Below are 18,661 nucleotides of genomic sequence, written 5' to 3'. Positions count from 1 at the left end.
CCAGTGAATGGCAAATACTACTAATTTTACCACTACTGTTGCAATACTACTACTGCTTCTGCTAAGTCTACTGCTACTACTACTACTACCATTCTTTCAGTGCATGGCAAATACTACTAATATTACTACTACCGCTGATGCTACTACTACTGCTACTAAAAGTAGTGCAGTGCATGGCAAATACTATTACTACTACTGCTGCTGCTACTACTACTGCTACTACTACTAGTACTCTTGCTGCTAATTCTACTGCTGCTACACCTACTGCTGCTGCTACTACTACTACTAGTCCAGTGCATGGCTAATACTACTACTATTACTACTACTGCTTTGGCTGCTACTATTGTTATTACTAGTGCTACTACTAGTTGTCAAGTGTATACCAAATACTACAAGTATCAGTACTATTGATGCTACTACTTCTAATGCTGCAGCTACTTCTACAGCTCCTACTACTTCTACTACTACTACTAGCCCAATGCATGGTAAATACTACTACTATTACTACCACTGCTGCTGCTGCTACTAGTACTACTAGTAGTGCTACTACTCATAGTCCAGTGCATTGCAAATACTACTATAATTACTACTTATACTGCTGCTACTACTGCTACTACTAGTGGTCCTATGCATTACAAATACTTCTATAATTATTACTACTGCTGCTGCTGCTGCTACTACTGCTACTACTACTGGAGATACTAGTAGTATGGTGCATGGCAAATACTACGACAATTATGACCACTGCTGCCTCTGCTACTACTAGTATCAATACTACTATCCCAGTACATTGAAATCTACTACTATTCCTCCTATTGCCTCTACTGATACTACTACTACTGGCACACTGCAGGAAAAATGTGCTGCTACCACTACTGCTGATGCTGCCACTTCTACTCCTGCTGCTACCACTACTAACCCTGTGCATGGCAAATACTACTACTATTACCTCTACTGATGCTACTACCGGGGCTGTTACTTCTACTGCTGCTGGTGCTGCTACAACTACTACTAGCCCAGTACTTGGTAAATACTATTACAATTACTTCTACTCCTTCTGCTACTACTGCTACTACTAGTAGTGCAGTTCATGGCAAATACTACTACTATTTCTACAACTGCTGCTGCTACTACTGCTACTACTATTATCAATACTACTAGCTCAGTTCAGGGCAAATCTACTACTACTACTCCTATTTCTGCTACCGCTATTACTACTACTACTGGCCAACTGCAATGCAAATCTGCTGCTACTATTTCTGTTGCTGCTGCCAGTTTTGCTGTTGCTACCACTACTACTACTGCTACTACTAGTAGTCTAGTGCATGACAAATACTACTACTATTAGTACCACTGCTGCTACTATTGCTACTACTACTGCTACTGATAGTAGTGCAGTGCATTGCAAATATTAATACTATTACTACTACTGCTGATGCTGCTAATACTGCTACTACTAATATGAATACTACTAGCCCAGTGCATGGCAAATCTACTACTACTATTGCTGTTGCTGCTACTGCAACTACTACTACTTACCCAGTGCATGGCAGATACTACTACTATTACCACCACTCTGCTGCTGCTGCTACTAGTACTGCTACTAATAGCCATAGTACTACTAGTATAATTGTTATTTCTGCTGCTCTTACTAGTGCTACTTCTAGTGGTCCATTGCATTGAATATACTACTATACTTACTACTACTGCTGCTGCTGCTACTACTGTAACTGCTAGTAGTACTGTGCATAGCAAATACTACAACTATTACTACTACTGCTGCTGCTGCTACTACTGCTACTACTACTATCAATACTACTAGCCCAGTGCATGGCAAATCTACTAGTATTACACCTATTAGTGCTAATGCTAATACTACTACTTGCACATTGCAGGGCAAATCTGCTGCTACAACTACCGATGTTGCTGCCAATTCTACTGCTGCTGCTACCAATACAACTACTAGTACTACTACCCAGGTGCATTTCAAACACTACAAATATTACCAGTACATCTGCTACTACTACTACTGCTGCTAATACTACTAATACTGCTACTACTACTGCTGCTGCTACTAGTACTACTACTAGCCCAGTCCATGCCAAATACTACTACTATTACTGCTGCTATTACTACTACTGCTGCTACTGCTAATGCTACTGCTTCTAATTCTACTGCTGCTGCTACCACTATTACTACTACTACTAGCCCGTGGCATGGCAAATAATGCTGCTGCTGCTACTAGTTCTACTACTGCTGCTACTACTAGTAGTCCAGTGCATTGCAAATATTAATATTATTACTACTACTGCTGATGCTTCTCCTACTGCTACTACTAATATCAATACTACTAGCCCAGTGCATGGCAAATCTACTACCACTATTGCTATTTCTGCTACTGCTACTACTACTACTAACCCAGTGCATGGCCAATACTACTACTTATTACCACTACTGCTGCTGCTGCTGCTACTACTGCTACTACTACTGTTACTAATAGTAGTCCAGTGCATGGCAAATATTACTAATGTTACTACTACTGCTGCTGATACTACTGCTACTACTATTATTAATACTACTAACCCAGTGCATGCATATTTACTAGTACTAATCCTATTAGTGCTAAGGCTAATAGTACTACTTGCACATTGCAGGGCAAATCTGCTGCTACTAGTACTGATGTTTCTGCCAATTCTACTGCAACTGTTACCAATGCAACTACTACTACTACTACCCCAATGTATTTCAAACACTACAAATATTACCACTACTGCTGCTACTACTACTACTGCTTCTACTAATACTGCTGCTGCTACTAGTACTACTACTAGCCCAGTCCATTCCAAGTGCTACTACTATTATCACTACTGCTGCTACTACTGCTACTGCTGCTATTATTACTATGGGTGCTACTACTACTACTGCTGCTATTAGGACTACTACTAGCCCAGTGCATGGCAAGTATTACTGTTATTACCACTACTGCTTCTACCACTACTACTGCTGCTATTACTACTGCTGCTACTACTTTTGCTGCTCTTGCTGCTACTAGTATTACTACTATCACAGTGCATTGCAAATACTACAACTATTCCTATTACTGCTGCTGCTGTTGCTACTACTGTTACTAGTACTGCTAAATCTAGTAGTCAAGTGCATGGCAATTACTACTACTATTACTACTGCTGCTTCTGCTGCTACTACTGCTACTACTAGTATCAATACTACTAACTCAATGAATAGTAAATCTACTACTACTACTCCTATTGCTCCTACTGCTACTATTACTACTGGCCCTCTGCCTGGCAAATCTGCTGCAACTACTCCTGCTTCTGCTGCCACTTTGACTTCTGCTGCTAGCTCTACTACTTCTTCAACAACCAGCCCAGTGCATGGCAAATACTACTACAATTACTACTACTGCTGATTCTGCTCCTACTGATACTACTACTGCTTGTAATACTAGCCCAGTGCCTGGTAAATACTTCTACTATTACTACTACTCCTGCTGCAGCTACTACTGCTACTACAACTGCTGCTACTAATAGTGCAGTGCTTAGCAATACTACTAATATTACTACAACTCCTGCTGCTGCTACTACTGCCACTAATACTATCAATACTACTGGCTCAGTGCATGGTAAATCTACTACTACTACTGCTATTGCTGCTCATGCTACTACTACTATTGGCCCACGCTGGGCAAATCTTCTGCCACTTCTACTGTGGCTGTTACCTCTACTACTACTACTACTACTACTACTACTACTAGCCCATTGCATGGGAAATACTACTTCTCTTATCACTAGTGCTGCTACTCCTTCTACTGCTGCTACTACTACTGTTGCTGCTACTTGTACTATTACTAGCGCAGTGCATGGAATATAGTACTACTATAACTACTCCTATGTCTGCTGTTTCTACTACTGCTACTACTACTGCTACTAATAGTAGTCCAGTGCATGACAAATACTACTACTATCACTACTACAACTGCTGCTGCTACTTCTGATACTACTACTGCTACTACAAGTAGTCCAGAGCATGGAAAATACTATTACTACTACTGCTGCTGCTGCTACCACTCCAACTATTACTTTCTACTCATAGTCCAGTTCATGGCAAATACAAATACTATTACTACTACTGCTGCTGCTTCTAATACTGCTAATACTACTATCAATACTAGTAGACTAGTGCATGGACAATCTACTACTACTACTGCTATTGCTGCTACTCCCACTACTACTACTGGTCCACTGCCGGGGAAATCTGCCACTTCTACTGTTGCTGTTACCACTACTAATACTAGCTCCTTGCATGGCAAATACTACTATTACCACTACTGCTGCTAGTGGTAGTAGCGAATACTACTACTGCTGCTACTTGTACTATTACTAGCCCAGTGCATGGAATATACAACTACTATAACTACTCCTATGTCTGCTGTTTCTACTACTGTTCTACTACTGCTACTACTAGTAGTCCCATGCATGGCGAATACTACTACTATTACTACTACTGCTGCTACTGCTACAATTATAAATACTACAAGCCCAGTAGCCCAGTGCATGGCAAATCTACTTATAGTACTTCTATTGCTGCTATTTCTACTACTACTACTGGCCCACTACAGGGCAAATCTGCTGCTACTACTACTGCTGCTGCAGCCACTTCTACTGCTGCTACTACCAGTACTATTACTACTAGCACAGTGCATGGCAAATACTACTTCTATTACCACTATTGCTGCTACTTCTACTACTGCTTCTGCTACTACTTCTACTACTACTATCAATACTACTAGCCCAGTGAAAGGCTAATCTACTACTTCTACTGCTATTGCTGCTACTTCTACTACTACTATTGGCCCACTGAGGGGAATATCTGCTGCTACTACTACTGCTGCTCCTGCCACTTCTTTTGCTGCTGCTACCACCACTACTACTACAACTACTAGACCAGTGCATTGGCAATACTACTATTACTACTGCTGCTGCTGCTTCTGCTACTACTGCTCCTATTACTGCTACTAATAGTAGTTCTGTATATTGCAAATACAACTACTATTACTACTACTGCTGCTGATTCTACTACTGCTAATTCTACTATATATGCTACTAGCCAGTGCATGGCAAATCTACTACTACTACTGCTATTGCTGCTACTTCCACTCCTACTACTGGCCCACTGCCAGGCAAATCTTCTACCACTTCTACTGCTGCTGTGACCACTACTACTACTACAAATACTAGCCCATTGCATGGCAAATACTACTACTATTAACACTACTGCTGCTACTCCTACTACTGCTGCTACTACTACTACTGCTGCTACTTGCTCTCTTAGTAGCCCAGTGCATGGAAAATACTACATATATATAACTACTCCTATGTCTGCTGTTTTTATTACTGCTACTACTACTGCTACTACTAGTAGACCAGTGCATGGCAAATACTACTACTATTACTACTTCTGCTGCTGCTGATACTACTTCTACTACTTCTGCTAGCAATAATATTCCAGTGCATGGCAAATACTACTACTATTACTACTAGTGCTGCTACTGCTACTACTATCAATCCTACTCTCCCAGTGCATGGCAAATCTACTACTAGTTCTTCTATTGCTGCTACTGCTACTACTACTACTGTCCCACTGCAGGGCAACCCTGGTGCTACTACTACTGCTGCTGTGGCCGCTTCTACTCCTGTTGCTCCCACTATTACTACTGCTACTAGTAGTCCAGTGCATGGCAAATACTACTACTATTACCACAGCTGCTGCTACTACTACTGCTGCTGCTACTTCTACTGCTACTGCTATTACTACTACTAGTCCAGTGCATGGCAAGCACTAGTACTATCACTACTACTGCTGCTGCTGCTGCTCCTACTTCTACTACTACTGCTACTACTAGCAGTCCAGTACATTGCAAATACTACTACTATTACTACTACTGCTGCTAGTACTGCTACTACTATTATCTATAGTACCAGCCCAGTGCATGACAAATCTACTACTACTACTTCTATTGCTGCTACTGCTACTACTACTACTAGACCAGTGCATGGCCAATACTACTACTATTACCACTATTGCTTCTACTACTAGTACAGCTGCTTCTACTACTGCTGCTGCTACCTCTACTGCTGTTGCTGCTGCTACTACTCATACTAGCCCTGTTCGTGGAAAATACTACTGCTATTACTACTACTGCTGATGCTTCTACTACTGCAACTACTAATATCAATACTACTAGACCAGTGCAAGGCAAATCTAGTACTACTATTGCTAATGCTGCTACTGCTACTACTACTAGTAGCCCAGTGAGTGGCAAATACTACTACTATTACCACCATTGCTGCTGCTATTACTACTGCAGCAACTAGTAGTGCTGCTGCTACTTCTGCTGTTGCTGCTGCTACTACTACTATCTCCGTGCATGGCAAATACTTCTACTATAACTGCTACTGCTGCTGCTGCTGCTACTACTGCTACTGCTACTGATAGTAGTGTAGTGCATGGCATGTACTACTACTGTTACTGCTGCTGCTGCCACATTTATTGCTGCCACTACCACTACAACTACTGCTACTACTAGTACTCCAGTGTATGGCAAATACTTCTTCTGTTACTACTACTGCTGCCATTGCTGCTACTGCTACTACTACTGCTACTACTTGTAGTCCAGTGAATTGCAAATATTACAACTGCTACTGCTGCTGCTGCTACTACTGATACTACTGCTACTGCTGCTACTTCTCCTGCTGCTGCTACTACTACTACCACTACTAGTCCAGTGCAAGGCAAATAATATGACTATTACTACTACTGCTGCTGCTGCTACTACTGCTACTAATACTGCTACTACTAGTAGTCCAGTGCATGTCAAATACAACAAATATTACTTCTACTGCTGTTACTTCTACTACTGCTAATAATACTATCAATACTACTAGCCAGTGCATGTTAAATATACTACTACTAATGCTATTGTTGCTACTTCCTCTACTACTACTGGCCCACTGCTGGGCAAATCTTCTGCTACTACTTCTGTTGCTGCTGTCACTTCTATTGCTGTTGCTACCACTACTACTACTGCTACTAGTAGTAGTCTAGTGCATGGCAAATACTAATACTACTAGTACTACTGCTGATGCAGCTCCTAGTATTGCTGCTACTACTGCTACTACTACTAGTCCAGTGTATTGCAAATATTAATACTATTACTACTACTGCTGATGCTGCTACTAGTGCTACTACTAATATCAATACTACTAGCACTGTGCATGGCAAATCTACTAATTCTATTGCTATTGCTGCTACTGCTACTACTAACCCAGTGCATGGCAGATACTACTAGTATTACTACTACTGCTGCTGCTGTGGCTACTACTGCTAGTAATAGTACTCCAATGCATGGCAAATATTACTAATATTACTGCTATTGCTGCTGCTACTACTGCTACTACTAGTATCAATACTACTAACCCAGTGCATTGCAAATCTAATAGTACTATGCCTATTAATGCGAATGTTATATTACTATTGGCACATTGCAGGGCAAATCTCCTGCTACTACTACTGATGTTTCTGCCACTTCTACTGCTGCAGCCAGCAATACAATTAGTACTACTACTACCCAAGTGCATGGCAAACACTACTAATATTACCACTACTGCTGCTAGTACTACTATTGCTGCTACTACTACTGCTGTTGGTACTAGTACTACTACTAGCTCAGTGCATGCCAAATACAAATGCTTTTACCACTACTGCTGCTGCTACTACTACTACTGCTGCTACGTCTACTACTGCTGCTACATCTACTACTGCTGCTACTATTACTACTAGTAGCCCAGTGCATGTACTACTGCTATTACCACTACTGCTGCTTCCACTACTAATGCTGCTACTACTACTGCTGCTGCTACAATTACTGCTGTTGCTGCTACTAGTACTACTACTAGCACAGTGTATTGCAAATATGACTACTATTACTAGTACTGCTGCTGCTGCTACTGCTACTACTACTGCTACGAATAGTAGTCCAGTGCATGGCAAATATTACTATTATTACTACTACTGCTGCTGCTGCTGCTACTGCTACTGCTAGTATCAATACTACTAGCACAGTGTATGACAAATCTACTAGTACTACACCTATTACTGCTAATGGTAATATGACTACTGGCCCACTGCAGGACAAATTTACTGCTACTTCTACTCATGCTGCTGCCACTTCTCCTGCTGCTGCTACCACTACTATGAATAGTACTACTAGCCCAGTGCTTGGCAAATACTACTACTATTACCAGTACTGCTGCTACTACGACTACTGCTGATGCTACTTTTATTGCTGCTGATACTACTACTATTAGTTCAGTCTATGTCAAATACTGGTACGGTCACTACTACCACAGCTGCTGCTACTTCTGCTACTACAAGTACTGCTGTGCACAGCAAATACTATTAATACTACTGCTGATGCTGCTGCTACTACTGCTACTACTATTAGTACTGTTGCTGCTACTTCTACTTCTGCTGCTGCTACATCTACTGCTGCTGCTACTACTACTAATAGTGCATGGCAAATAATAGTACTATTAATACTACTGCTTCCGCTGCTACTACTGCTGCTACTACTGCTACTATTAGTAGTCCAGTGTATATCAAATACTACTAGTATCACTACTACTGTTGCTACTACTTCTACTGCAGCTGCTACTTCTCCTGCTGCTGGTATTACTACTGCTACTACTGACCCAGTGCTTGGTAAATACTACTACTATTACTACCACTGCTGCTGCTGCAGCTACTAGTGCTACTACCACTGCTACTACTAGTAGCCCAGAGCATTGCAAACACTACTATAATTACTACTGCTGCTGCTACTACTGCTACTACTAGTAGTGCATTGCAAATACTACTATAATTACTACTTCTGCTGCTACTAATGCTACTACTAGTAGTACCGTGCATGGGAAATACAACCACAATTACTACTACTGCTGCTGCTGCTGCTACTACTGCTACTACTACTGCTACTTCTAGTAGTAAAATGCATGGCAAATACAACAACTATTACTAAAACTGCTGCTGCTGCTACTACTGCTACTACTAGTATAAATACTACTAGCCCAGTGCATGGTAAATCTACTACTACTCCTCTTATTGCTTCTACTGGTACTACTCTTACTGGCCCACTGCAGGACAAATATGCTGCTACTACTATTACTGCTGCTGCCACTTCTACTCCTGCTGCTACCACTACTACTATCCCAGTGCATGGCAAATACTACTACTATTACCTCTACTGATACTACTGCTGCTGCAGGTTCTTCTACTGCTGCTGGTGCTATTACAACTACTTCTAGCCCAGTGCCTGGTAAATACTACTACTATTACTACTACTCCTGCTGCTTCTACTACTGCTACTACTATTGCTACTACTTGTAGTGCAGTTCATGGCAAATACTACTACTATTACTACAACTGCTGCTGCTGTTAATACTGCTACTACTACTATCAATACCACTAGCTTAGTGCATGGCAAATCTACTACTACTACTGCTATTTCTGCTACCACTAATACTACTACTACTGGCCAACTGCAGGGCAAATCTTCTGCTACTACTTCTGTTGCTGCCGTCACTACTATTGCTGTTACTACCACTAGTACTACTGCTACTACTTGTAGTCCAGTGTATGGCAAATACTACTACTATTAGTACTACTGCTGCTGCTGCTGCTACTATTGCTACCACTACTGCTACTACTAGTAGACCAGTGAATTGCAAATATTAATACTATTACTACTACTGCTGATGCTCCTCCTACTGCTACTACTAATATCAATACTACTAGCCCAGTGCATGTTAAATCTACTACTACTATTGCTATTGCTGCTACTGCTACTAGTACTACTAACCCAGTGCATGGCAGATACTAATACTATTTCCACTACTGCTGCTGCTACTACTACTACTGCTATTACTACTGCTACTAATAGTAGTCCATTGCATGGAAAATACTACTACTCTTACTACTACTACTGCTGCTGCTACTACTAGTATCAATACTACTAACCCAGTGCATGGCAAATCTACTAGTACTACACCTATTACTGCTAATTCTAATACTACTACTGGCACACTGCAGGGCAAATCTGCTGCCACTACTACTGATGTTTCTGCCACTTCTACTGCTGCTGCTACCAATATAACTACTACTGCTACTACCCCAGTGCATGGCAAACACTACTAATGTTACCACTACTGCTGTTACTACTACTGCTGCTGCTACTACTACTGCTGCTGCTAATAGTACTACTACTAGCCCAGTGCATGCCAAATGCAACTACTATTACCACTATTGCTGCTACTACTACTATGGCTGCTACTACTACTACTGCTGCTACTTGTACTACTACTAGCCCCATACATGGCAAGTTCTACTGCTATTACCACTACTGCTCCTACCACTTCTACTGCTTCTACTACTATTGCTGTTGCTACTTTTACTGCTGTTGCTGCTAATAGTAGTACACTAGCACAGTGCATTGCAAATACTACTAGTATTACTACTACTGCTGCTGCTTCTGCTACTTCTACTACTACGGCTACTACTAGTAATCCAGTGCATGGCAAATACTATTAATACTACTACTACTGCTGCTGCTACTACTACTATCAATAATACTAGCCCAGTGCATGTCAAATATACTACTACTGCTATTGCTGCTGCTGCTACTGCTACTGCTACTACTTGCCCACTGCAGGGAAAATCTGCTGCTACTATAACTGCTGCTGCTGCCACTTCTCCTGCTGCTGCTACCATTACTACTACAACTTCTACTACTTGCCCAGTCCATTGCAAATACTACTACTATTACCACTACTGCTGCTACTACTACCACCACTGCAGCTACTTCTATTGCTGCTGTTACTACTACTACTATTATTTCAGTGGATGGCAACTACTACTACAATTACTACTACCACTGCTGCTGCTACTTCTGCTACTACTACTGCTACTACAAGTAGTGCAGTGAATGGCAAATACTATTACTAATACTGCTGCAGCTACTACTGCTACTACTAGTAGTACTGTTGCTGCTACTTCTACTACTGCTGCTGCTACATCTACTGCTGCTGCTACTACTACTACTAGTCCAGTGCCTGGCAAATACTACTACTATTGCTACTACTGCTTCTGCTGCTACTATTGCTACTACTACTGCTACTACTAGTAGTCAAGTGTATATCAAATACTACTAGTATCACTACTCCTGCTGCTACTACTTCTACTGCTGCTGCCATTTCTACTGCTCCTACTACTACTACTAGCCCAGTGCATGGTAAATACTACTAGTATTACTATCACTGCTGCTGCTGCTACTAATGCTACTACTACTGCTACTAGTAGTAGTCCAGTGCATTGCAAATACTACTATAATTACTACTTCTGCTGCTGCTATTACTGCTACTACTAGTAGTACAGTGCATGGCAAATACTACTACTATTACTACAAGTGCTGCTGCTGCTACTACTGCTACTGCAAGTATCAATACTACTAGCCCAGTGCACAGGAAAACTACTACTACTATTCCTATTGCTTCTACTGATACCAGTAGTACTGGCCCACTGCTGGACAAATCTGCTGCTACTACTATTGCTGCTGCCGCCACTTTTTCTCCTGTTGCTACCACTACTTCTAACCCAGTGCATGGCAAATACTACTACTATTACCTCTACTGATGCTACTACTACTGCTGCTTATGCTAGTTCTACATCTGCTCATGCTACAACAACTAGTACTAGCCATGTGCCTGGTAAATACTACTACTATTAGTACTCTTCCTGCTACTGCTAGTAAAGTTACGATTACTGCTACTACTGGTAGTGAAGTGCATGGCAATTACTACTACTCTTACTACAACTGCTGCTGCTGCTACTACTGCTACTACTACTGTCAATACTACTATCTCAGGGCATGCCAAATCTACTACTACTACTGCTATTTCTGTACCACTACTACTACTACTACCGGCCAACTGCAGAGCAAATCTGCTACTACTTCTTTTGCTGCTGCCACTTCTATTTCTATTGCTACCACTACTACTGCTGCTACTACTAGTAGTCCAGTGTACGAAAAATACTACTGCTACTAGTATTACTGCTGATGCTGCTACTACTGCTACTACTAATATAAATACTACTAGCCCAGTGCATGGCAAATCTACTACTAATATTGCTATTGCTGCTACTGCTACTACTACTACTAACCCAGTGCATGGCAGATGCTACTACTATTACCACTACTGCTGCTGCTGCTACTGCTGCTACTACTACTGTTACTAATAGTCCAGTGCATGGCAAATGCTACTAATGTTACTCCTACTGCTGCTGCTGCTACTACTTCTACTACTAGTATCAATACTACTAACCAGTGCATGGCAACTCCACTAGTACTACACCTTTTACTGCTAATGCTAATAATTCTACTGGCACACTGCAGAGCAAATATGCTGCTACTTCTACTGATGTTGCTACCACTGGTACTGCTGCTACAACTACTTTTGCTGCTACTTTTACTTCTGTTGCTGCTACTAGTACTACTACTAGCACAGTGCATTGCAAATACTACTACTATTACTACTACTGCTGCTGCTGCAACTAGTGCTACTACTACTGCTACGAGTAGTAGTCCAATGCATGGCAAATACTACTACTATTACTATTACTGCTGCTGTTGCTACTACTAGTATCAACACTATGAGCAGAGTGTATGGCAAATCTACTAGTACTACACCTATTACTGCTAATGCTAATAATACTACTGGCTCATTGCAGGTCAATTTTCTGCTACTACTACTGGGGCTGCTGCCACTTCTACAGCTGTTGCTACCACTACTACTACTACTATTAGCCCAGTGCATGGCAAATACTACTAGTATTACCACTACTGTTGCTACAACTACTACTGCTGCTACTACTGCTGCTGCTACTAGAACTACTACTAACACAGTGCATGGCAAATTCTACTACTATTACCAGTACTGCTGCTACAACTACTACTGCTGTTAATATTACTACTGCTGCTACTATTATTTCCACTCGCCCAGTGCATGGCAAATACTACTACTATAACTAGTACTGCTGCTGAAGCTGCTACTACTGCTACTACTTGTTATCCTGTGCATGGCAAATACTACTCCTATTACTACTAATGCTGCTATTGCTGCTGCTGCTGCTGCTACTACTAATGCGGCTGATAGAATTACTTCAACTACTACTACTATCCCATTGCATGGCAAACTACTACTACTATTACCAATACTGTTGCTACTATTACTGCTGCTGCTGCTAATTCTACTGCTGCTGCTACTATTCCTACCATTTCTAGCCCAGGGCATGGCAAATACTACTATTATTACTACTAGTGCTCCTGCTGCTTCTACTACTACTGCTAGTACTTGTAGTCCTATGCATGGCAAATACTACTACTATTGCTACTACTACTACTACTACTGCTGCTACTACTTCTACTGCTGCTGCTACTACTACTACTACTTCTAGTGCAGTGTATGGCAAATACTACCATTACTACTACTGCTTCTGCTGCTAAAACGGCTACTATTATTTCTACTAGTAGTAGTCCAGTGGATGACGAATACTACTACAATTACTACTTCTGCTGCTGCTGCTACTACTACTAATTCTACTACTCGTAGTCCAGTGCATGGCAACTACAACTACTATTACTGCTGCTGCTGCTACTACTTCTACTACTACTATCAATACTACTAGCCTAGTGAAAGGCAAATCTACTACTTCTACTGCTATTGCTGCTACTTCTACTACTACTATTGGCCCACTGCAGGGAAGATCTGCTTCTACTACTACTGCTGCTCCTGCCACTTCTTCTGCTCCTGCTACCACCACTACTACTACAACTACTAGACCAGTGCATCAACAATACTACTACTATGACTACTACTGCTGATTCTGCTGCTACTCCTGCTACTACTACTGCTAGTACTAGTAGTCCAATGCCTTGCAAATATTACTACTCTTACTACAACTGCTGATGCTGCTACTACAGCTACTACTACTATCAATATTACTAGCCCAGTGCATGGAAAATCTACTACTACTGCTGCTATTGCTGCTTCTTGTACTACTACTACTGGCAACTGCAGGGCAAATCTGCTGCTACTACTACTGCTGCTGCTGCCACTTCTACTGATGCTGATACCACTACTACTACTACTACTACTACTACTACTAGCCCAGTGCATGGCAAACACTACTACTATTACCACTACTGTTTCTACTACTACTACTGCAGCTGCTAGTTCTACTGCTACTGCTACTACTACCACTACTATTACTAGCTTCGTGCATAGTAAATACTACTACTATTACTATTACTGCTTCTGCAGCTACTACTACTGCTAGTACTGGTAGTTCCATGCATTGCACATACTACTACTATTACTATTTCTGCTGCTTATGCTACTATTATTGCTCCTTCTACTGCTACTACTAGTAGTCCAGTGCATGGCAAATACTACTAGTATTCCTACTACTGCTGCTGCTACTGTTACTACTTCTACTAATACCGCTACTAGTAATCCAGTGCATTTCAAATACTATTAATACTACTACTGCTGTTGCTGCTACTACTACTATCAATAATACTAGCACAGTGCATGACAAATATACTACTACTACTGCTATTGCTGCTATTGCTACTACTACTACTGGCCCACTGCAGGGCAAATCTGGTGCTACTCTTACTGCTGCTGCTGCCACTTCTTCTCCTGCTGCTCCCACTACTACTACAACTTCTACTACTAGCCCAGTTCATGGCAAATACTACTATTATTACCACTACTGATGCTACTACTACTACTGCTGCTGCTACTTCTATTGCTGCTGCTACTACTACTACTACTATTAGTTCAGTGCATGGCAAATCTACTATTACTACTACCGCTGCTGCTGCTACTTCTGCTACTACTACTGGTACTACAAGTAATGCAGTGCATGGCAAATACTATTACTACATCTGTGGCTGCTACTACTGCTACTACTACTGCTACTACTACTAGTACTGTTGCTGCTACTTCTACTGCTGCTTGTGCTACATCTACTGCTGCTGCTACTACTACTAGTCCAGTGCATGGCAAATACTACTACTATTATTAGTACTGCTTCTGCTGCTACTATTGCTACTACAACTACTACTACTAGAAGTCCAGTGTATATCAAATTCTACTAGTATCACTACTACTACTGCTACTACTACTGTTGCTGCTACTTCTACTGCTGCTGCTAATACTAGTACTACTACTAGCCCAGTTCATGGTAAATACAACTACTACTACCACTGCTGCTGCTGCTGGTAGTAGTGGTACTACTACTGCTACTACTAGTAGTCCAGGACATTGCAACTACTACTATAATTACTACTTCTGCTGCTGCTACTACTGCCACTACTGTTAGCATAGTGCATGACAAATAATACTACAATTACTAGTACTGCTGCTGCTGCTGTTACTACTGCTACTACTACTGCTACTACTAGTAGTACAGTGCATGGTAAACACTACAACTATTACTACAACTGCTGTTGCTTCTACTACTGCTACTAATAGTATCAATTCTACTATCCCTGTGCATGGTAAATCTACTACTACTACTCCTTTTGCTTCTACTGATACCACTACTACTGGCCTACTGCTGGAAAAATCTGCTGCTACCACTATTGCTGCTGCTGCCACTTCTACTCCTGCTTCTACCACTACTACTAGCCCCGTGCATGGCAAATACTACTACTATTACCTCTACTGATGCTACTACTACTGCTGCTGCAGCTATTTCTACTGCTGCTGGTGCTACTACAACTACTACTAGACCAGTGCCTGGTAAATACTGCTACTATTACTACTACTGCTGCTGCTGCTACTACTACTACTACTGCTACTACTAGTAGTGCTCTGCATGGCAAATATTACTAGTATTACTACAACTGCTGCTGCTGCTGCTTCTGCTATTACTACTATCAATACTACTAGCTCAGTGCATGGCAAATCTACGACTACTACTGCTATTTCTTCTACCACTACTACTACTACTACTGGCCAACTGCAGAGCAAATCTTCTGCTACTACTTCTGTTGCTGCTGCCACTTCTCTTGCTGTTGCTACCACTACGACATCTACTAGTTGTTCAGTGCATGGCAAATTCTACTACTATTTGTACTTCTGCTGCAGCTGCTGCTACTATTGCTACTACTACTGCTACTACTAGTAGTCCAGTGCATTGCAAATATTAATGCTGTTACTACTTCTGCTGATGCTGCTATTGCTACTACTAATATCAATACTACTATCCCAGTGCATGGCAAACCTACTACTACTATTGCTATTTGTTCTTCTACTACAACTACTAACCTAGTGCATGGCAGATACTACTACTATTACCACTACTGCTGCTGTTGCTGCTACTACTGCTACTACTATTGCTATTACTAGTAGTCCAGTGCATTGAAAATACTACTACTACTACTCCTGATGCTGCTGCTAATACTGCTACTACTAATGCTACTACTACCAGCCCAGTGCATGGCAAATACTACTATTATAACCACTACTGTTTCTACTACTAACATTGCAGCTGCTAATTCTACTGCTTCTGCTACTATTACTACTACTACTAGCCCAGTGCATGGTAAATACTACTACTATTTCTTCTACTGCTGCTGCTGCTAATACTGCTACTACTACTGCTACTACTAGTAGTCCAGTGCACGGCAAATACTACTACTATTACTGCTGCTGCTGCTAATACTGCTACTACTACTGCTACTACTAGTAGTCCTGTGCATTCCAAATACTACTACTATTACTACAACTACTACAGCTATGTTGCTACTGCTACTACTACTTATGGCCCAGTGCAGGGCAAATCTGCTGCTACTACTTCTGCTGCTGCTGCCACTTCTACTGCTGCTGCTACCACTACTAGTATTAGTAGCCCAGTGCATGTCAACTACTACTAATATTATCACTACTACTGCTACTACTACTACTGCTGCTGCTACAACTACAACTAGTTCATTGCATGGCAAATACTACTACTATTACTACTACTGCTGCTGCTGCTACTACTGCTACTACTATTGCTATTAGTAGTAGTCCTGTGCATAGCAAATAATATTACTATTGATGCTTCTGCTGCTACTACTGCTACCACTGGTAGTCCAGTGCATGGCAAATACTAATATCACTATTTCTGATGCTGCTGCTACTACTGCTAATACTACTATCAATACTACTAACCCAGTGCATGGGAAATATACTATTGCTATTGCTGCTACTACTACTACTACTACTGGCCCACTGCAGGGCATATCTGCTGCTACTACTACTGCTGCTGCTGCCACTTGTACTGCTGCTGCTACCACTACAACTACTACTACTACAAGTTTATTTCATGCAAATACTACTACTATTACCACTACTGCTGCTACTACTACTAATGCTGCTACTATTACTACTGCTGCTACTAGTACCACTACTAGCCCAGTGCATGGCAAATACTACTACAATAAGTAGTACTGCTGCTGCTACTACTACTACTACTACTTGTAGCATGGTTCATGGCTAATACAACTAGTATTACCACTATTGGTACTATTAGTACTACAGCTGCTGCTACTGCTGCTGCTACTTCTACTGCTTCTGCTAATTGTACTACTACCAGTAGTCCAGTGCATGGCAAATACTACTACTATTACCACTACTGCTGCTGCTGCTACATCTGCTACTACTACTGATACTACTAGTATTCCAGTGCATGGCAAATACTACTACTATTACTACTGCTGCTGCTGCTGCTACTACTGCGACTACTACCAGTACTACTAGTAATCCAGTGCATTGAAAATGTTACTTTATTACTACTACTTCTGCTGCTGCTGCTACTACTGCTACTATTACTATCAATGTTAATAGCCCTGTGCATGGCAAATCTACTACTCCTACTGCTGTTGTTGCTAGTTTTACTATTACTACTCGTCCATTACAGGGCAAATCTTCTGCTAGTACTAATGCTGCTGCTGCCACTTCTACTGCTGCTACAACTACTACTACTACAAGCTCAGTGCATGGTAAATACTACTACTATTACTACTAGTGCTGCTACTACTACTAGTGCTGCTTCTACTTCTACTGCTGCTGCTACTACTACTACTAGTAGTAGCCCAGTGCATGGCAAATACTACTGGTATTACTACTAATGCTGATGATTTTACTACTGCTACACTACTGCTACTAGTCCAGTGCATTGTGTACGCTACTAATACTACTACTATTTCTGATGCTGCTACTACTGCTACTATTACTATCAATACTACTAGCCCTGTGCATGGCAAATCTGCTAGTACTAGTGCTATGTCTGCTACAACTACTACTATTACTACTGACCCACTGCTGGGCAAATGTGCTGCTACTTCTACTGCTGCTGCTGCCACTTCTATTGCTGCTGCTACCACTACTACTACTGCTAGTCCAGTGCATGACAAATACTACTACTATTACTACTGCTGCTGCTGCTACTACTACTGCTATTACTAGTAGTTCAGTGC

This window comes from Leucopleurus acutus, assembly GCF_964270905.1.
Source record: "Leucopleurus acutus genome assembly, chromosome: 15".
NCBI classification, from domain to species: domain Eukaryota; kingdom Metazoa; phylum Chordata; class Mammalia; order Artiodactyla; family Delphinidae; genus Leucopleurus; species Leucopleurus acutus.
This window is presented reverse-complemented; position numbering follows the sequence as displayed.